Genomic DNA, 20,452 nt, shown 5'->3' on the forward strand with positions numbered 1-20,452 from the left:
AATGCTATGTAAATGGCTGTCAAAAAAAAAAAAAAAAAGCTGGGATAGCAAAACTTACATTAAACAAAAAAGTCTTTAAAACAGAGTGCAACAACAAAGACACTATGTAATAATAAAGGGGACAAATCACCAAGAAGATGTGTAACAATTGTAAATATTTATGCACCAAAGATGGGAGCACCCAAAAACATAAAACAGCTAATAACAAACATAAAAGAAACAAATTGATAGTAATACGACAACAGCAGGGGACTCTAACACCCCACTGACACTGATTGACAAATCATCCAAACAAAAGCAAGGAGGAAACAGTGGCTTTTCATGACACACTGATTCAGATGGAAATAACAAATATATTCAGAACATTCTAAACTAAAACAGCAGACTACACATTATTTTCAAGTACACAAGGAATATTCTCCAGAACAGATCACATTTCAGCCACAAAACAAGTCTCAACAAATTAAAAAAGATCAGAGGCATACCATACATCTTTTTGGACTATAACACTATGAAACCAGAAATCAACCACAAGAAAAAATCTGGAAAGAGCATAAAAACATGGAGGTTAAATAACATGCTACTAAATAATGAATAGGTCAACAAAGAAATTCAATTAGTTTCAAAAATTATGTGGAAACAAATGAAAATGAAAACAATGATCCAAAATCTTCGGGGTGCAACAAAAGCAGGTATAGGAATGAAGGTAATAGCAATACAGGCTTACTGAAAGAAGCAAGAAAAATCTCAAATAAACAATCTAACTTTACACCTAAAACAGCCTGAAAAAAGAACAATCAAAATCCAAAACTAGCATAAGGAAGAAAATAATAAAGATTTTAGCAGAAAATAAATGATATAGAACCCCTCCCCCCCCCAAAAAAAACCCCAACAACCAATATAACATATAAATGAAATCAGGAGATATTTACCTGAGAAGGTCGAGAAAATTGCTAAACTTCTATCCAGGCTCATCAAAAAAGAAAAAAACAAAAACAAAAACAAAACAAAACACAACAAGGAGAGAGAGAGAGAGAACCCAAAATAAACAAAATTACAAATGGAAGAGGAGAAATGACACCCAATATCAAAGAATTAAAAAAGAATTTTAAGAGAGTACTATGAAAATAGGGGAAACTAAGAGAAAGGGAAGACAGAGAGGGGCACACAGTAGAATGCATACTGAGACACTTCCCTAAAGTCACTGGCTGGGAAAATGAGAGGGGCTGATTTTCCTAAGTTTTGGGGACCAGCAGGCTTGAAAACTGGTTTTAAAGCTCTGAGGTCTTATCTGGGTTATGGCCCTGAGGATGCTGCCCTGTTCCTGGAAAGAAGTCAGGCAAACAACTGGGGGCAGATGGAACAATCTGAGGAACTACTGGGACACAGAATGGAGGAGATTATTCGCTTACCCTGGACATGTCTCTGATAGGTAGTTTCAGGGAGATGCCTCTACAGGGACCAAGAATCTAGCAGGTGTCACATCTCTCTCCTACCTCTTAAAAAGGAAAAGCCTTATAAAGGAATAGAAGCTTTATAAAGGATAAAGCCACCTGACAGAGTCAGCCTGGTTCCTATGCTTGCTACCTAGCCTGCTTGCTGCAGGTCAAACACCCCTGCACTCTGGCACTACCACCTTTCTGTGTCTAGCCTCCCTCAGTCACAGCTGGGCAGGACTCTCTTCAGGAGAGCCTTTGCAGGCCTCAGCCAGTACCACCTGCTGAGAGCCTAGAGTTTTGAAAATCTGAGGACATGGTTAAAGCCCAGAAGATTCTGCTCTTTTCCTGGAGATAAGGCAGGCACACAGTTCAGAGGCAGACAACATGAAGACACTGATCTGGCGTGTGGCTGGGACACATAGGAGAATGTTCACTATTCTCAGTGCTTCCCTGAGAGAATCAAGTACAGAAACCCGTCCTCCGGGACAAAGATGCTGACTGGTGCCATTTTTTTCCCTTGCCTCTCAGCATAAACACAGAACCACCTTAGGTGACAAAACTGAACACAGGCTGCTTAACCTGCTTAAGCAAAGAACCACACTCCTGAGCTTTGCTGGTCCTGCCCCTCATAGTCAAGTTAGCTACAGTCCCAGGGATGAGGATCTCTTCCCCAGAAGACCAGCAGAAACTCCCGCTCACACCCCGTCTCCCAACCAGAGAGTTCTGCAAGGTTTCAATTCTAGTGGAAGTAGCATCAGGACTCATTTATCAAGAAGACTAGAGTACACCTAGTTGAAATTTGCCACGCTCTGGCCAAGGACCAAACACTGCTCCCTGCAGATAAGGAGAGCCTCTTAAAATGACTGGCCTGAAGGACAGAGTGCTATAACACAGTAACAAAGTACATGTAGAACATACCAGAGACAATCCCTGAAGCACAAAGCCCTGTACACTACATACCCTCTTTTGCATAAAGCCATTTACTCTCAGAAGCAGGACACATAACCGGTTTTTCTAACACAGAGAAGACAGAGATAGAAAAAAATTCAAGATGGAAGAATTCATCCCAATGAAACAAGAAAAGGTCACAGTTGGAGTTCTCAGAGAAGCAGATATAAGTAACAAGCCTGAAAGAGAATTTAAAGCAACAATCTAAGGATACTCGCTGGATTTGAAAAAAGAATGTAAGGCATCAGGGAGGCCTTTGCTGCAGAGATAAAGAGTCAAAAACAGCCCAAAATGAAAAAATGCAGTAACAGATCTGAAACAGACTTGATCCAAAGAAAATAAGCATGAAAGAAGCAGAGGGACATTTTAGTGATATGGAAGATAAGATAGTAGAAAATTATCACATTGAACAAAAGGGATATAGAAGAATTATAGAACACAAGTAGAGACTTAGAGAACTCAAGGACTCCAAACATAATTACATTTATACCATAGGAGTCCCAGGAGAAGAAGAGAGAGAAAAAAGGACAGAAAATGATTTCATGAAATAATAGCTGAAAATATCAATAATCTGGGGAAAGAAACAGATATCCAGATCCAGGAGGTATAGAGAACTCCTCCAAAAAAATCAACAAAAGCGGGCAAATATCAAGACATACTGTAATTATATTTGCAAAATATAGTGATAAGAAAAAAAATCCTAAGAGCAGCAAGATAAAAACAGTCCCTAACTCAGAAGGAAAGACCCCCTAAGGCTAGCTGCAGATCTCTCAGCAGAAACAGAAGGAAGAGGCATGATATATTTGAAGCCCTGAGTGGGGAAAAATCTGTAGTGATAAAATGGCATAAATACATATCTATCAATAATTCCTATGAATGTAAATGGATTAAAACTCTAATCAAAAGACATATGGTGTCAGAATGGATAAAAAAAACAAGACCTATCAATATGCTTCCTACAAGAAACTCATTATAAACTTTAAAACACCTGTAGATTGGGCGCCTGGGTGGCTCAGTGGGTTAAGCCGCTGCCTTCGGCTCAGGTCATGATCTCAGGGTCCTGGGATCGGGTCCCGCATCGGGCTCTCAGCAGGGAGTCTGCTTCCCTTCCTCTCTCTCTGCCTGCCTCTCCGTCTACTTGTGATTTCTCTCTGTCAAATAAATAAATAAAATCTTAAAAAAAAAAAAAAACCTGTAGATTAAAAGTGAGGGGATGGAGAATGTTTATCATAGAAACGGAGGTCGTCAAAAGATAGGAAGACTAGCAATACTTATATCAGAAAACCTAGATTTTGAAACAAGACTATAACAAGATATGAAAAAGGACACTATATCATATAAAAGGGACTATCCAACAAGAAGATCTAATGATTATAAGTATTAATGCCCCCAACTTGGGAACACACAAATATATAAAACTACTAACAACAAACATAAAAGGGCAACCCTCTTGCGTCCCCTTCCTTTTCAGGAGCTTTCTACTATCACTCAGTAAACCTTGCTTTGCTGCCCCCCAAACAAACAAACAAACAAACAAAAAAACCATAAAGGGACTCACTGATAATAGTACAATAATAGTAGAGAATATTAACACATCACTTACATCAATGGACAGATCTTCTGGGCAGAAAATCAACAAGGAAATAATATCTTTGAGTGCCACACTGGACTACATGGACTTAATAGAAATATTCAGAACATCCCAACCTAAAGCAGCAGAATACACATTCTCTTTAGGGGCAAATGAGGCATTCTGCAAAATATAGAGTCACAAATCATACCTTCCAAGTACAAAAAGATTGAGATCATACCATGTAAATTTTCTCACCACAACATGATGAAACTTGAAGTCAGCCACAAGAAAAATTTGGAAAGACCAAAAACAGATGAAGGTTAAAGAACATCTTACTAGAGAATGAATGGGTCAACTGGGAAATCAATGAAAAAATTAAAATTATATGGAAACAAATGAAATGAAAACACAACAGTCCAACACCTTTCAGATGTAGCAAAAACACTTTGAGGAGGGAGATCTAGTAATAAAGGCCTATGTATGCGAAGAATCAAGAAAAGTCTCAAATAAACAACTTAACCTTACACCTAAAGGTGCTAGAAATATAACAACAAACAAAGCCTAAAGCCAGCAAAAGAAGAGAAATAAGAGATAAGAGGAGAAATAAATGATTCAGGAACTAAAAATAAATAAATAAATAAATAAAATAGATCAATGAAACAAGGAGCTGGTTCCTTGAAAAAATAAAATTGATAAATAAGCCAGATTCATCTAAAAGAAAAGAGAAGGACCAAAATGAATAAAATCACAAGTGAGAGAGGAGAAATAATATCACAGAAATATAATCATAAGAAAATATTATGAAAAACTATATGCCAACAAATTAGACAACCTGGAAGCAATGAAAAAAATCCTGGAAACATATAAACTACCAAACTAAAACAGGAAGAAGTAAAAAATTTGAACAGACTGATCACCAGCAAAGAAATTCAATCAGTAATCAAAAATCTCCCAACGAACAAAGTCCAGGGCCAGATGGCTACCCAGGTGAACTCTACCAAACAACTAAAGAAGAGGTAATACCTTTTCTTCTCAAAATATTCCAAAAAATAGAAATGGAATGAAAACTTAAAAATTCATTCAATGAGGCCAGCATTATCCTAATACAAAAACCAGATGAACACTCCACTAAAATAGAGAACTATAGGCCAATATCACTGAAGAACATGGAGGTAAAAATTCTCAAAGAAATACTAGCAAATCAAATCCAATAGTACATTAAAAAAATCATTCTCCATGATCAAGTGGGATTTATTCCTAGTATGCAAGTATGGTTTAATATTCAAAAATCAATCAATGTGATACACCACATTAATAAAAGAAAAAATAAGAACCATATGATCCTTTCAACAGATGGAGAAAAAGCATTTGACAAATTACAACATCCATTCATGATAAAGAAAACTTCAATATATTAGGTCTAGAAGGAATATACCTCAACATAATAAAGGGCTTATATGCAAAACTCACAGCAAACACATTACTCAATGAGGAAAAACAGAGCTTTTAGCCTAAAGTCAGGAACAAGAAAAGAATGTCCATTCTTACCACTTTTATTCAATATATTACTGGAAGTCCTAGCCACAGCAATCAGGAAACAGAAAGAAATAAAAGGAGTATAAATCAGAAGGAAGACATAAAACTTCAGTATTTGCAGTTGAGATATTATTCCATGTAGAAAACCTGTAAGACTCCACCAGAAAATGACTAGAACTGATAAACAAATTCAGTAAAGTCACAGGATATAAAATACATGTGAAGAAATGTGTTGCTTTTCTATACACTAATAATGAAGCAGTAGAAAGTGAAATTAATAAAATAATCCATTTTACAATTAAACCAAAAACAATAAAATATCTAGGAATCATCTAAAGAGGTAAAAGAGCTATAGTCTGAAAATGATAAAACTTTGGTGAAAGAAACTGAAGATGATACAAGGAAATGGAAAGACATTCTATGCTCATGGATTGGAAGAACAGATATTGTTAAAGTTTTTATACTGCCCAAAGAAAGCTACAAATTTAATGCAATCCCTATAAAAATACCAAAAGCATGTTTCACAGAAATAGAAGAAATAATCTTCAAATTTGTATGGAACCACTAAAGACACTGAATAGCCAAAGCAATCTTGGAAACACACACACACACACACACACCTGAGGCATCACAGTATCATAATTCCAGATGTCAAGTTATATTACAAAGCTATACTAGTCAAAACAGGATGGTACTTGTACAAAAACAGACACAAAGATCACTAGAACAGAACAAAGAGCCCAAAACGAACCTACAATTATGCAATTAGTTTTCGACAATGGAGAAACTGATAGTCTCTACAACAAATCATGTTGGCAAAAATGGACAACTACATGCAAAAGAATGAAACTGGATCCTTTCTTATACCATACACAAAAAATAAACACAAAAAGAATTAAAGACCTAAACGTGAGGTCTGAAATCATAAAAATTCTACAAGAGGGTAAAGGTAGTAATTTTTCTGACATCAGCTGTAGCAAAAATTTTACTAGCTATGTCTCCTGAGGCAAGGGAAAAAAGATCAAACAAACTATTGGGAATACATCAAAATAAAAAGCTTCTATACAGCAAATTAAATGATCAACAAAACTGAAGGCAACCTAATGAATGGGAGATGATACTTACAAATGATGTACCCTACTGAAAATATACATAGAATTGATGCCCATCTGTAAAACAGTGTGGAGGTTCCTCAAAGAAAGTTGAAAACAGAACTACCCTATGATCCAGTAATTGCAACACTGGTTATTTACACACACACACACACACACACACACACACACCGCTAATTCAAAGGGGTATTATACCCCTCTGTAGCATTATTTACTATAGTCAAATTATTGAAGGAGCCCCAGTGTCCATCAATAGATAAGTAGATAAGGAAGGTGTGGTATATATTTGTACAATAGAATATTATTCAGACATAAGAAAGAATGAAATCCTGCCATTTGCAATAACAGGATAAACCAAATTGACATAATTTTATTTTTCTAAGATTTATTTATTGGACAGAGAGAGAAAGAGAGCACACTAGCAGGGGGAGCAGGAGAGGGAAAAGCAGGCTACCCACTGAGGAGGGAGCCTGATGTTGGGCTCAATCCCAGGACCCTGGGATTATGACCTGAGCCAAAGGTAAAAGTTTAACTGACTGAGCCACCCAGGTGCCCCAAACTGATACACTTTTAGCTAGACTCACCAAGAAATAAAGAAAAATGGCTCAAATAAAATCAGAAATGAAGGTAAGGGGGTGTTCCAAGATGGTGGAGTAGTAGGGGGACACTGAACTTGCCTTATCCTTTGAAATACAGCTAGATAAAACTTCAACTATTTTGACTAGGAAGAGGATCTGAGGAGTACAGAAACAATCTGCACAGTTGGAGTGAGAGATTTGGCAGAGACGAGTTTCAGAAACCCGAACAGAGGGACCGGGAAACCGCACAGCTGGGAAGGGGAGAAAGCACAGTTCATGGAGCAAAGTCTGGAAGAGGGAGAAAGTTGGAAAGATTGCAGTGGTTTGTAACCACACAAAAAGCTGTGGGGAGGGGATCCTTGGGTTGCTCAGGGAGAGACTGCTCCCCTTCCTGAAGGGCATTTGGAGGAGCATATTTGTCCTCTCCTGAGAAAAAGGGACAGCTGGGGAGCCAGTGAGTGAAGCTCAGCTTTGGGGTCAGACGGGCATGTAGAGGGTAAAAAACTTAATTTTATGGTGTGAACACAGAGGCTCAAAACTCTGTGTGCATGCCAAACAGCTGGTTTTCTAGAACTGAATGACCAGACCACTACAGCAGAACATGGATAACCTTGCTGCCACTTTTTGCTGTCTTCCACCATAGATTCAAGCCTCTGCAATGGCTTTTATATGAAAAAGAGGAGTAGGGGACTGAGTCAAGTGCAGGTGGCTGATAACCTGGCTCAAATTTTTCACTGAGCATTACAATAAACTCAAGCTTCTGCACACACACTATGTGAAGGCTTTCCAGGGACAGGATAGTGCTGGGCATGCCCTGAGCCTCCCAGCCAGGAGACAGGAGTAGGAATGTATACCAACAGGCCATTTAAAATGAGCCACTGGCCAGAGATTAAATAAAGGAGATCTGTGGCTCCAGGTGTGCCAACGACCCATATACAGACAGGTTAGGTCAGGGAACTGAGGAGGGCCCAGGACACAGGAGACTGCTGGCTACTCTAAGAAGGCCTCCTGAGCAGTGGCTGCCAGGAGTTCCCCTCCCCAGGAACAAGAGGGTGAGGTGGCACCATATTCTACCTCCTTTACCACCCCTCTCACCTTCCACCCACCAGCACAATAGGACTCCAGAGAGAAACACAGCACCTCTGGTAAGGATTGTAGTCCAAACACCAAAACCCACCCCCTGGCCTGAAAGGAGCATCTTTACAAGGGCAAGTCAGCTTGTGTGCCAGCACAGCAGGCCTCTGCCTCAGAAGAACAACATAAACCTCCACATCTATCAAGTCTACTGATTAAAAAAAGCTCCAAAACATCAGCTTCTGGCTTAATTTCACAAACAATTCAAAGCATACCTACTTAAAGGACCAAACATACCCTATTACAAGCAAGGTGGAACTCTGTAGAGGAAGGACCAGTGGGAAAGAGCAGCCAAAACAGCGGAGTGTACACACCATACACCAGAATCACTTCCTGGTGATATTCTTGATGTTGTTTATATTATTACTGCTGTCATTGCTGTTTTTCTTTTTCTTTTCTTTTCCTTTTTTTCCCCCTTCTCTTTCTTTACTTCTATCTTTTGTGGACAAAATGACTAGGAGGAGATATTCCCAGCAAAAGAAAGAACCAGAGGTAGTACTCTCTGCCATAGATTTAATCAATATGGATGTAAGTAAGATGTTGGAAATAGAAATCAAAACAATGACTATAAAGATACTAGCTGGGCTTTAAAGAAGCATAAAAGATACTAGAGAATCCTTTATTGCAGAAATAAAAGAACTAAAATCTAAGCAGGCTGAAACTAAAAATGCTATTACAGAGATGCAGTAAAAAAAAAAAAAAAAACGGAGGCTCTAATTACTAGGGTAAATGAGGCAGAAGAGTCTATGATACAGAAGACAAAATGAAGAAAGTAAGGAAGCTGAAAGAGAGAAAAACAATGACTTGATCATGAGAGGAGACTTTAAGAAATCAGTGATACCATAAAGCACAATAATATTTGAATAATAGGGGTCCCAGCAAATGAGGAAAGAGAGAGGGGGGCACAAGGTTTACTTGAACAAGTTATAGCTGAGAACATCCTTAATCAGGGAAGGAAACAAGCATTCAAGACCAGGGGGCACAGAGAAGCCCCATCAAAATCAATAAAAATAGGGAAACATGTAATTTCTGACATATAAAAGTGAAGCTTACAAATTTCAGAGATAAAGAAAAACCTTGAAAGCAGCTCAAAATAAGAGGTCCTTCTCCTAAAGGAGTAGACCCATAAGGCTGGAAGCAAACCTGTCCACAGATATCTGGCAGGCCAGAAAGGACTGGCATGATATATTCAAGGTGCCAAGTGAGAAAAAATATACAGGCAAGAATATTTTATCCAGCAAGTCTTTCATTGAGAACTGATGGAGAGATAAGGAGGTTCCAGGACAAACAAAAACTAAAGAATTTGTGATCACTAAACCAGCACTGCAAGAAATATTAAAGGGGATACTTTGAGAGAAGAGAGAGCCCAAAAGTAACACACACCGGAAAGGAACAGAGACAATCTACAGAAACAGTGACGTTACAGGTAAAACAATGGCAATAAATTCATATCTTTCAATAATTACTCTGAATATAAAGGGCCAAATGTTCCAATCAAAAGACACAGGGTATCAGTTAAAAAAGGAAGACCCAATATGCTGTCTACAAGAGACTAATTATAGACCTAAAAATACCTCCAGATCAAAAGTGAGGGGGTGGAGAACCATTTCTCAGACTAATGGATATCAAAAGAAAGCTGAGGTAGCAATCCTTCTATCAGACAAATTAGATTTTAAATCAGAGACTATATGAGGAAGTGGTGATGCAACATGGGGGCTTAAGGGGGTACGAGAAGAATAAATGAAACAAGATGGGATTGGGAGGGAGACAAACCATAAGTGACTCTTAATCTCACAAAACAAACTGAGGGTTGCTGGGGGGAGGGGGTTTGGGAGAAGGGGGTGGGATTATGGACATTGGGGAGGGTATGTGCTTTGGTGAGTGCTGTGAAGTGTGTAAACCTGGTGATTCACAGACCTGTACCCCTGGGGATAAAAATATATGTTTATAAAAAATAAAAAAATTAAAAAAAATTAAAAAATTAAAAATAAATCCAAGACTATAATAAGAGCTGAAGAGGGATACTTTATAATAATTAAAGGTTTGATACAAGAAGAAGTTCTAACAATTCTAAATATTTATGCCCCTAACTTAGAAGCAGCCAATTATATAAACCAATTAACAAAATTTTAAAAAAACATTGATAATAATACAATAATAGTAGGGGACTTTAACACTCCACTCACCATAACACAGATCATCTAAGCAGAAGACCAATAAGGAAAAAAGGCTTTAAATAACACACTGGACCAGATGGACGTCACAGATATATTCGGAGCATTTTGTCCTAAAGTAACAGAATACACATTCTTCTCAAATGCACATGGGACATTCTCCAGAACAGATTACATATTTGGTCACAAATCAGTACTCAACCAGTACCTTTAAAAGTCTGGGATTATTCCCTACATATTTTCAGACCACAATGCTTTAAAACTTGAACTCGATCACAAGAGAAAATTTGGAAGGAACACAAATACATGGAAGTTAAAAGCAACACCAAAACAATGAATAAGTCAACAAGGAAACTAAAGAAAATTTTAAAAAATTCATGGAAGCAAACAAAAATGAAAACACAAGAGTTCAGGACCTTTGGGAGGCAGCAAAGGTGGTCCTAAGAGGGAAGTATAGAGAAATACAGGCCTTTCTCAAGAAACAAGAAAGGTTTCAAATACACAAGCTACTATCATATTTAAGGAGTTGGAAAAATACACCAAACCAAGCCAGAGGAAATAAACAATAAAGATTAGAGTAAAAATCAATGAGATTTGATTGATCATTTGATTCAACAGTGAGAACTGTAGAACAGATCAATGAAACTAGGAGCTGGTTATTTGAAAGAATTAGTAAGACCGCTAACCCCCTTGTCAGACTTAACAAAAAGAAATTTTGCATTTATTTATTCACATTCACATTCAACATTCACAAATCAATCAACATGACACATTACATTAATAAAAGAAAGGACAAGAGTTATGTGATACTCTCAATTGATTCAGAAATAGCATTTGATGAAATACAGCATCCTTTCTTGATTAAAACTCTCCACAGTGTAGGGATAGAAGGAAAATACCTCAATATCATAAAAGTCATCATCCATAGTGGCAAAGAAGAAGTCAAAATTTCACTATTCCCAGATGACATGATACTCTATGTGGAACACTCAGAAGTCAACATAAAAATTGCTATATCTCACATGGGAAGTCATAAAAGTGGTAGGACATAAAATCAATGCAAGGAATTAATTGCATTGTTACACAATAACAATGAGACAAAAAATAGAAATCAATGAATTGATCCTATTTACAATTGTACCAAACACCATATGATACTTGGGAATAAATCTAACCAAAGAAGTAAAGAATCCATATTCTGAAAAATACGGAATACTTGTGAAAGAAATTGAGGAAAACACAAAGAAATGTAAAAACATTCCATGCTCATGGATAGGAAGAACAAATATTTTTAAAATGTCTATGCTACCTAGAGCAATCTACACATTCAGTTCAAACCCTATCAAAATACCATCTACAAGCTAGGTCATAGGCATTAAAAACGGCACACAATGTGATGAGCACTGGGTGTTATATGCAACTGATGAATTATTGAACACTATATCTGAAAGTAATGATGTACTATATGCTGGCTAATTGAATTTAAATTTAAGAAATCTACATTTTTCACAGAGCTGGAACAAATAATGCTACAATTTGTATGAAACAGGAAAACACCCCGAACAGCCAAATGAATGTTGAAAAAGAAAACCAAAGCTGGTGGCATCACAATGGCAGACATCAAGCTATATTACAAAGCTCCAGTCATCAAGAGAGTATTGTACTGGAACAAAAACAGACACATAGATCAATGGAACAGAATAGAGAACACAGAAATGGTCCCTCAACTCTATAATTAACTAATCTTTTTTTTTTTGAAGATTTTATTTATTTATTTATTTGACAGAGAGAGAGAGATCACAAGTAGGCAGAGAGGCAAGAAAAGAGAGAGGAGGAAGCAGGCTCCCTTGCAGAGCAGAGAGCCCGATGCAGGGCTTGATCCCAGGACCCTGAGATCGTGACCTGAGCTGAAGGCAGAAACTTAACCCACTGAGCCACCCAGGTGCCCCCTATAGTTAACTGATCTTTGACAAAACAGGAAAGAATATCCAATGGAAAAAAGACATTCTCTTCAACAAATGGTGCTGGGAAAACTGGATAGCCACACATTGAAGAATGAGACTGGCCCATTATCTTATACCATACAGAAAAATAAACTCAAAATGCATAAAAGACCTAAATGTGAGACAGGAATCTATCATGATCCTAGAGGAGAACACAGGCAGCAATCTCTTTGACCTTGGCCACAACAACTTCTTGCTAGACACATCTCCAAAGGCTAGGGAAACAAGCAAAAATGAATTGTTGGGTCTTCATCAAGATAAAAAGCTTTTGCACAGTGAAGGAAACAGTTGACTAAATCAAAAGACAAACTACAGAATGGGAGAAGATACTTGAAATATCTCCTCAAATAACAGGCAAGTATCTGAGATGTAAAAGAACTTACAAACTCAACACCCAGAAAAACAAATAATCCTGTCAAGAAATGGACAACTGACATGAACAGACATTTCTCCAGAGAAGACATACAAATGGCCAACAGACACATGAAAACAATGCTCCACATTACATGGCTTCAGGGAACTATAAATCAAAACCACAATGGGATACCACCTCACACTGGGTAGCATGGCTAAAATTAACAAGTCTGTCATTACAGACATTAGCGAGGATGTAAGAGAAAGGGGAATCCTATTACACTGCTATTGGAAAGGAAGCTAGTACAGCCACTCTGGAAACAGCATGAAGAATCCTCAAATAATTAAAAATTGAGCTTCTGTATGACCCAGCAACTGCACTACTAGGTATTTACTGAAAGGATACAAACTAGAGGGTATTATGCTAAGCAAAAAAATCAGAGAAAGACAATTTTCATACAATTACACTCATATGTGGAATTTATAGAGCAAAACAGAGGATCACAGTGGAAAGGAGGGAAAATTAAATAATATTAAATTAGAGAGGGAGAAAAAGCCTGAGGACTCAATTATAGGAAACAAACTGAGGTTTTCTGGAGGGCGTGAGTAGGGGGAAGGGGTAACTGGGTGGTTGACATTAAGGAGGGCATGTGAATATAATGAGCACTGGATATTACATTCAACTGATGAATTACTGAACTCTAGCTTTGAAACTAATGATATATTACATATTAATTAATTGAATTTGAACACAATAAAATAAAAAATACAAGAACAGAAACAGAACAAAAAAGAAAAACAAAAAAGGAAATGAAGGAGATATTACAACTGTTAACACAGAAATATGGAACATTATAAAAGGCTGCTATGAATAATTATAAGCCAAGAGATTAGACTACCTAGAAGAAATGGTAAACTTCTGGAATCCTTTCATAATCTAAGCCTAGATCAAGAAGAAAGAAAAAATCGGAACAAACCAATTTGTAAAAATAAAACTTTCATTTATATATTAAAAAAAATTATTCTCAGGAGAAGGGAATTGAGGGAAATTGGAAGGAGAGGTGAACCATGAGAGACTATGGACTCTGAAAAACAACCTGAGGGTTGTGAAGGGGCGGGGGATGGAAGGTTGGGGGAATCAGGTGGTGGGTATTAAAGAGGGCACGGATTGCATGGAACACTGGGTGTGGTGCGAAAACAATGAATACTGTTACGCTGAAAAAAATAAATTAATTAAAAAAAATTCTCAACAAACAAAGCCAGATACCTTGACAGGTGATTTCTACAAAACATTTAAAGAGAGATAATACCTATCCTAGAACTATTTCCAAAATATTGAAGTGTAGGCAAAGTTTCCAAAGTCATTTCATGCTGTCAGCATTATCCTGGTAACAAAATCATACAAAGACACTAAGAAACCAAAAGGAAGCAAAAGAAAAACAGATATCCTTGATAAACATAGATACAAAAATTCTCAACAAAATATTGGTAAACAAATTAAAAAATTCATTAAAATTAGTATATCTCATGATGGAGTGGGATTTATTACAGGGATATAACAAAGATTCCACTTCCACAAATCAAACAACATGATACCTCATATTAACTGTGTAAAAGATAAAAATTATATGATCACGTCACTAGATGCACAAAAAGCATGACAAAATTCAACATCCATTTAGGTGAAACATCTCAAAAATGTCGGTGTATAGGGAGCATACCTCAACATAGTAAGTCCACAGCTAACATCATACTTAACAATGAAAAGCTTTCTAAGATCAAGAATAAGATAAGAATGTCCACTATCTCCACTTTTATTCCACACAGGTATTAGAAATCCAAGCAGAGCAATCAGGCAAGAAAAAGAAATAAAAAGGCATCTAAATTGGGAAGAAGTAAAACTGTCACTATTTGCAGACACCATCATTTTGTGTATAGAAAACACAGACAGCTCCATTAAAAAAAAACTGTTAGAACTAATCAACAAAGTCAGTAACCTTGCAAGGAACAAAATCAACATGGATTTGCATTTTTATAAACTAATAATGAACTATCAGAAACAGAAATTAAGGGGCGCCTGGGTGGCTCAGTGGGTTAAGCCGCTGCCTTCGGCTCAGGTCATGATCTCGGAGTCCTGGGATCGAGTCCCGCATCGGGCTCTCTGCTCAGCGGAGAGTCTGCTTCCCTCTCTCTCTCTCTGCCTGCCTCTCCATCTACTTGTGATTTCTCTCTGTCAAATAAATAAATAAAATCTTTAAAAAAAAAAAAAAAGAAACAGAAATTAAGAAAAGTATCCATTTACATTATATATGAAACTAACGAATCACTGAACACTACATCAAAAATGAAAGATGTATTATATGTTGCCTAATTGAACATAATAAAAAAATTAGAATTAAAAAGAATAAAATATCTAGCTATAAACTTAACCAAAGAAGTGAAAAATCTATACAAACCATAAAACGCTGATGAAAATAACTGTAAAAGACATAAATACATGGAAAAATATTCCAAACTTACGGACTGGAAGAATTAATATTGTTAAAATGTCCATATTATCAAAAAATGTACAAATTCAATGCAATCCCTACCAAAATTCCAGTGGCATTATTCAAAAAATATAGAACGGACAATTCTAAAATCTGTTTGGAATCATAAAAGACCCCAAATAGCCAAACCAGTCTTGAAAAAGAAAAAAATAAAAGTTGTAGTCATCAAGCCCCTTGATTTGAAACTATATTACAAAGCTATACTAATCAAAACAGTATGATATTGGCATAAATACAGACATATACCTCAACAGAACAGAACTAAAGGCCCAGAAATTAACCCACACATATACAGTCAATTATTTTATGACAAAGGACATAAGTAAACACAAGGGGTGAAATAGTCTCTTTAATAAATGGAATTGGAAAAAAAAAGTGGAATTGGGTAAACTGGACAGCCACATGAAAAGAATGGAACTATACAATTATCCTTTACCATACACAAAAATTAACTCAAAATGGATCAAAGAGTTAAATATAGGACCTGAAACCATAAAACTCCTGGAAGAAAACTTAGGAAGTAAATTACTTGACAGTCTTGATTTTTTAACTGATCTGAAAGCAAAGGTAACAAAAATAAAAATAAACAAGTGGGACCACATCAAACTAAAAAGAAAAGAAAAACATCAATGGAATGAAAAGGCAATGTACTAAATGGAAGAAAACATTTTCAAGTCACATATCTGATAAGGTATTCCTATCCAAAATATATAAAGAAATCCTGCAACTCATCACCAAAAACAATCGAACAATTCAATTAAAAAAAAAAAGAGCAGAGGATCTGAGTAGACATATTTTCAAAGGAGATATCACTAATCATCAGGGAAATAAAAATCAAACCCACGGTGAGTTATCACTTCACATCTATTAGAAAGCCTATCATCAAAAAGACAAGAAATAGTAAGTCTTGAGGAGGATGTGGAGAAAATGGAACACAAGCACTACTGGTAGTACAGTAAATTGGTAGAGCTAGTATGCAAACCAGTATACGAAGTTTCCTAAAAAAATTAAAATTAGAAGTATTATATGATTTAGCAATTCTAGGACTAGATATTTATGCAAGGGAAACAGAAACACTAACCTGTTATGTTCACTGCAGCATTATTTACAATGGCCATATATGTAAATCATGTGTCCACTGATGTATGAATGGATTAAGAAGATACAGCATACAAATACACACATACACACACACACACACACACACACACACACACACACACAGTGGAATATTATTTAGCCGTATAAAAGAAGGAAATCTTGTCTTTTGTAACAAAATGGTTGGCCCCTGAATGTGTTATGCTAAGTGAAATAAGTCATAGACAAATACCATATTATCTCACTTATATATGTAATCTAAAAAATGAAACAAACAAATAAAAGTCATGGATATGGAGAACATAGTGGTGGCTGCCTAGGGGAGGATGGTTGATGGGTGGGGGAAATGCAGGGGTTAGTAGGTACAAACTTCAGTTGTGATACATGAATAGGTCATGGGTATGTGGCATGCAGCATCGTGACTAGTCAATAGTACTGCAGTGTATATTTACAGATGCCACAAGAATAGATGTTAAAATTTCTCATCACAAGAAAAAAAAATCTTGTAACTTTTTGTGGTGACAGGTGGTAATTAGATTTACTGTGGTGATCAATTTTCAGTGTATAGAAGTATCAAATCATTTTATTATACACCTAAAACTAACATAAAGTTGTACATCGATTATATATCAATTAAAAATAATGCAGAAAAAGAGGAACAAAGTAAAGAAGAGATGGGACAAAAAAAAACCAACCCACACAAACAGCAAAATTGGAGATTTAAACCCAGCCATATCAATATTAAATGTAACAGGTCTAATACCCAAATTAAAAGGCACAGATTTTCAGATTGGATAAAAAGCAAGGACAATTATGTTGTCCTTAAGTACCGCCTCAAGTATTGCACATTAAATATGAAGACAGAAACAGGTTAAATGAAAACATGAAAAACAATATATCAGGGTAAACCAATAAAAAAGCTTGGATGATTGTATTAATATCAAAGAAGATTTCAAAGCAAAGAACATTAGCAGTGTTAAAATAAGTCATCTTGTAATAAAAACAGGTTAATTTATCAAGGATAAATGAAAATCTTAAAACTTTGCACACTTAACAGAACTTCGAATTACATGAAGCAAAAATTAAAATAAATTCAAGAAAAAATAGATAAATCCATAATTATAATCAAAGGTTTAAATTTCTATATCTCAAAAGTTTACAGAATATGTAGGCAAAAACTTAGGAAGAATGTAGTTGACTTAATATTACTGTCAGCCAACAATCTAATTGGCATTTATAGAACCTTCCACCATGCAAAATCAAAATACATATTCCTCTCAAGCACACATGGAATATTTACTAAGGTACATTATATTCTGGATCATAAAATAATTATAAGTGAATTTAAGGGAATTCAAGTAATATAAACTATGGTTTATGAAATTAAATTAAATTAAATGAAATTAAATTAGAAATCAATAAGAGAAAGTTATCTGGAAATTAGAGTATGCAGACCTGAGGGAAAATTAAAACATATATCAAAATTTATGGGATAATGCTAAAACAGTATTTAGAAGGATAGTTATAACACTATACATCCATGTTAGGAAAGATGAAAGGTCTCAAATCAATAATTTCAGCTTCCATTTTAAAAACCAGAAAAGTTAGTGAAACATAAAGTAAGCAGAAAAAATGAAGTAATACAAATGAAAGTGGATAACAATGAAATAAAAATGGAAACAACAATAGAAAAAAAATCAATGAAACCAAGAGTCAGTTGGTTTTGAGAAAAAATAAGAGAAATTAATAAACCTCAAGCAAAGCTAAGCAAGATAAAAAAGAGAAAAGATACAAAATACCAACATCAGGAATGATACAAATATCAATAATGTTTCTACTGCTATAAAAAGGATAATTAAGGGACTATTATGAACAATTTCATGTCAATGAATTTGATAAATTTGTTAATACATTAAATTCCTTAAAAGACACAAGATAACAAAGTTCACTCAAAAAAGAAAGATAAACTACATACCTACAAGTCTCTTAAATAAATTGAAATTGTAGTCAAAACACCTCACTATTAAAAAACTTCAGGCCCAGATAGCTTCACTGGTGAATTCTACCAATCATTTAATAAGAGTTTTACAATGAATTCTTCTAGAAAACTCAACAGGAGAAAACACTCATTCTATAAAACCAGAATTGTTCTGGCATTAAAACTAGACATAAAATATATAAGAAATCTAAAGTCAAATATCCCTCATAAAAATAAATATAAAAATCTGAAAAAAATTTAGGAAATATCTTCCACCAATATGTAAAAAAGATAATACCCTATGTCTACTTGGGGGATTCATCCATAATCAAGACTGCTTCAACATTTGACAATAAATCAATGTAATTCACCTGTGAAAAGATTAAAGAAGAAAAAACATAATATCTCAATAATTACACTAAAAGAATATTACAAACCTAATGTACATACCTGATAAAAATGAAATAAACTAGCAACCGAAGAGAACTTGCACAACCTGATAAAGAACATGTAAAAAGACCTATACTGAACTTTGTAATTTATGCTAAAATGATGTTATTCCCCCCTGTGATTAGAAATAACTAAAAGAAATAAGGCAAGAAGGTCTGGAGACTGGAGAGTCAAACCACTGCAACAAGGACAAATAAAAGAAAAAAATTATTTTCATAAAGAAAAAAAAGCAAAAATTCCTTGTTAGTAGGTTATAAATAGAAAATTCTATGGAATCTACTAAAAAACACTATTAGGTGTAATAAATAAGTTAAATTGTGGGAGACAAATACAATATGAAAAAAAAAACCAACTGTATTTTCATCCAACTTGAAAATGAACTTAAAGAAAGCAATTCCATTTACAATGTCATTTTATAAAAGGAAATACTTAGAGATAAATCTGATAAAAAATGTGCAAGACCTATACAGACCAGACATTGCTGAGAGAGATTAAAGGAGACTCAAAAACTGGAGAAAAAAGTCACATTCAAGGATTGATGACTCAGTGTCGTGAAAATGGCAATTATCTGCAAATTAACCTATAGATTCAATGCAATGCCAATGAAAATACCAGCAAGCTTTTTTATAGAAAGTGAAACGCTGATTTTAAAATTGATATGGAAATACAAAGGACCCAGAAGAGGCAAAACAACTTTGAAAAAGAAGAGCAAAGCTCAAGGATTTGCACTAACTTACTTTAAGACATATTATAAGGGTACGGTAATTAAGAAATCAAGTAGCAGTGAAATAGAGATAAACAAATAGATCAATGAACAAAACAGAATGTCCAGAAATAGACCTTCACATCCATGGTCAATTGGTAAGCAACAAAAATGCAAGGTGATTCAATGAAGAAAGCATAGACTTAATCACCATGTTAGCACACTGGGATATGTATATGGAAAAGAAGAAAGAAAGACAGAAAGAAAGAAAAGGACTTCAACACATACCTGTCACCATACACTAAAATAAACTCAAAATGGATTATAAACTTAAATGCAAAATTTTAAAAATGTCTAAAAAAAACATAGAAAATCTATGTGACCTGAGATTAGGCAAATATTCTTTATATAGGACAACAAATTCATAAAAGAAAAAAAAATAAGTTGGAATTCATCAAAATCAAGAACTGCTTTTGAAAGGCAGTATTAAAGAGAACAAAAAGACAAACCACAGACCAGAAGAAAACATTTGCAAGCAACATATATGAGAAAGGACTTACCATCCAAAATGTATACTTTCAAAACTCAGAAAGCATACAACTTAATACAAAATGAGCCAAAGATTTAAACAAATATTTTATCAAAGACAGATGCTGAATAAGTGCATGAGAAGATGCTCAACATCATTAGTCATTCGGATTATGCAATTCAAAACCACAATAGGTGCAGCTACACAATTATGCCCCAAATCATAACAAGACTACTGACCATATTAAGGGTTGGCAAGGATGTAGAGCAACTAAAACTCTCACACGTGGCTGCT

General features: G+C 35.3%; 1 protein-coding gene across 3 annotated transcripts in view; it reads right to left on the minus strand.

Moving 5' to 3' along the window:
* The window catches only part of RPS6KA6 (ribosomal protein S6 kinase A6), a 195,891-nt gene that overhangs the window by 75,773 nt on the left and 99,666 nt on the right, over positions 1 to 20,452 (minus strand). The window lies entirely within an intron of this gene.

The sequence above is a fragment of the Mustela lutreola genome, chromosome X (genome assembly GCF_030435805.1).
Source record: "Mustela lutreola isolate mMusLut2 chromosome X, mMusLut2.pri, whole genome shotgun sequence".
Lineage (NCBI taxonomy): Eukaryota > Metazoa > Chordata > Mammalia > Carnivora > Mustelidae > Mustela > Mustela lutreola.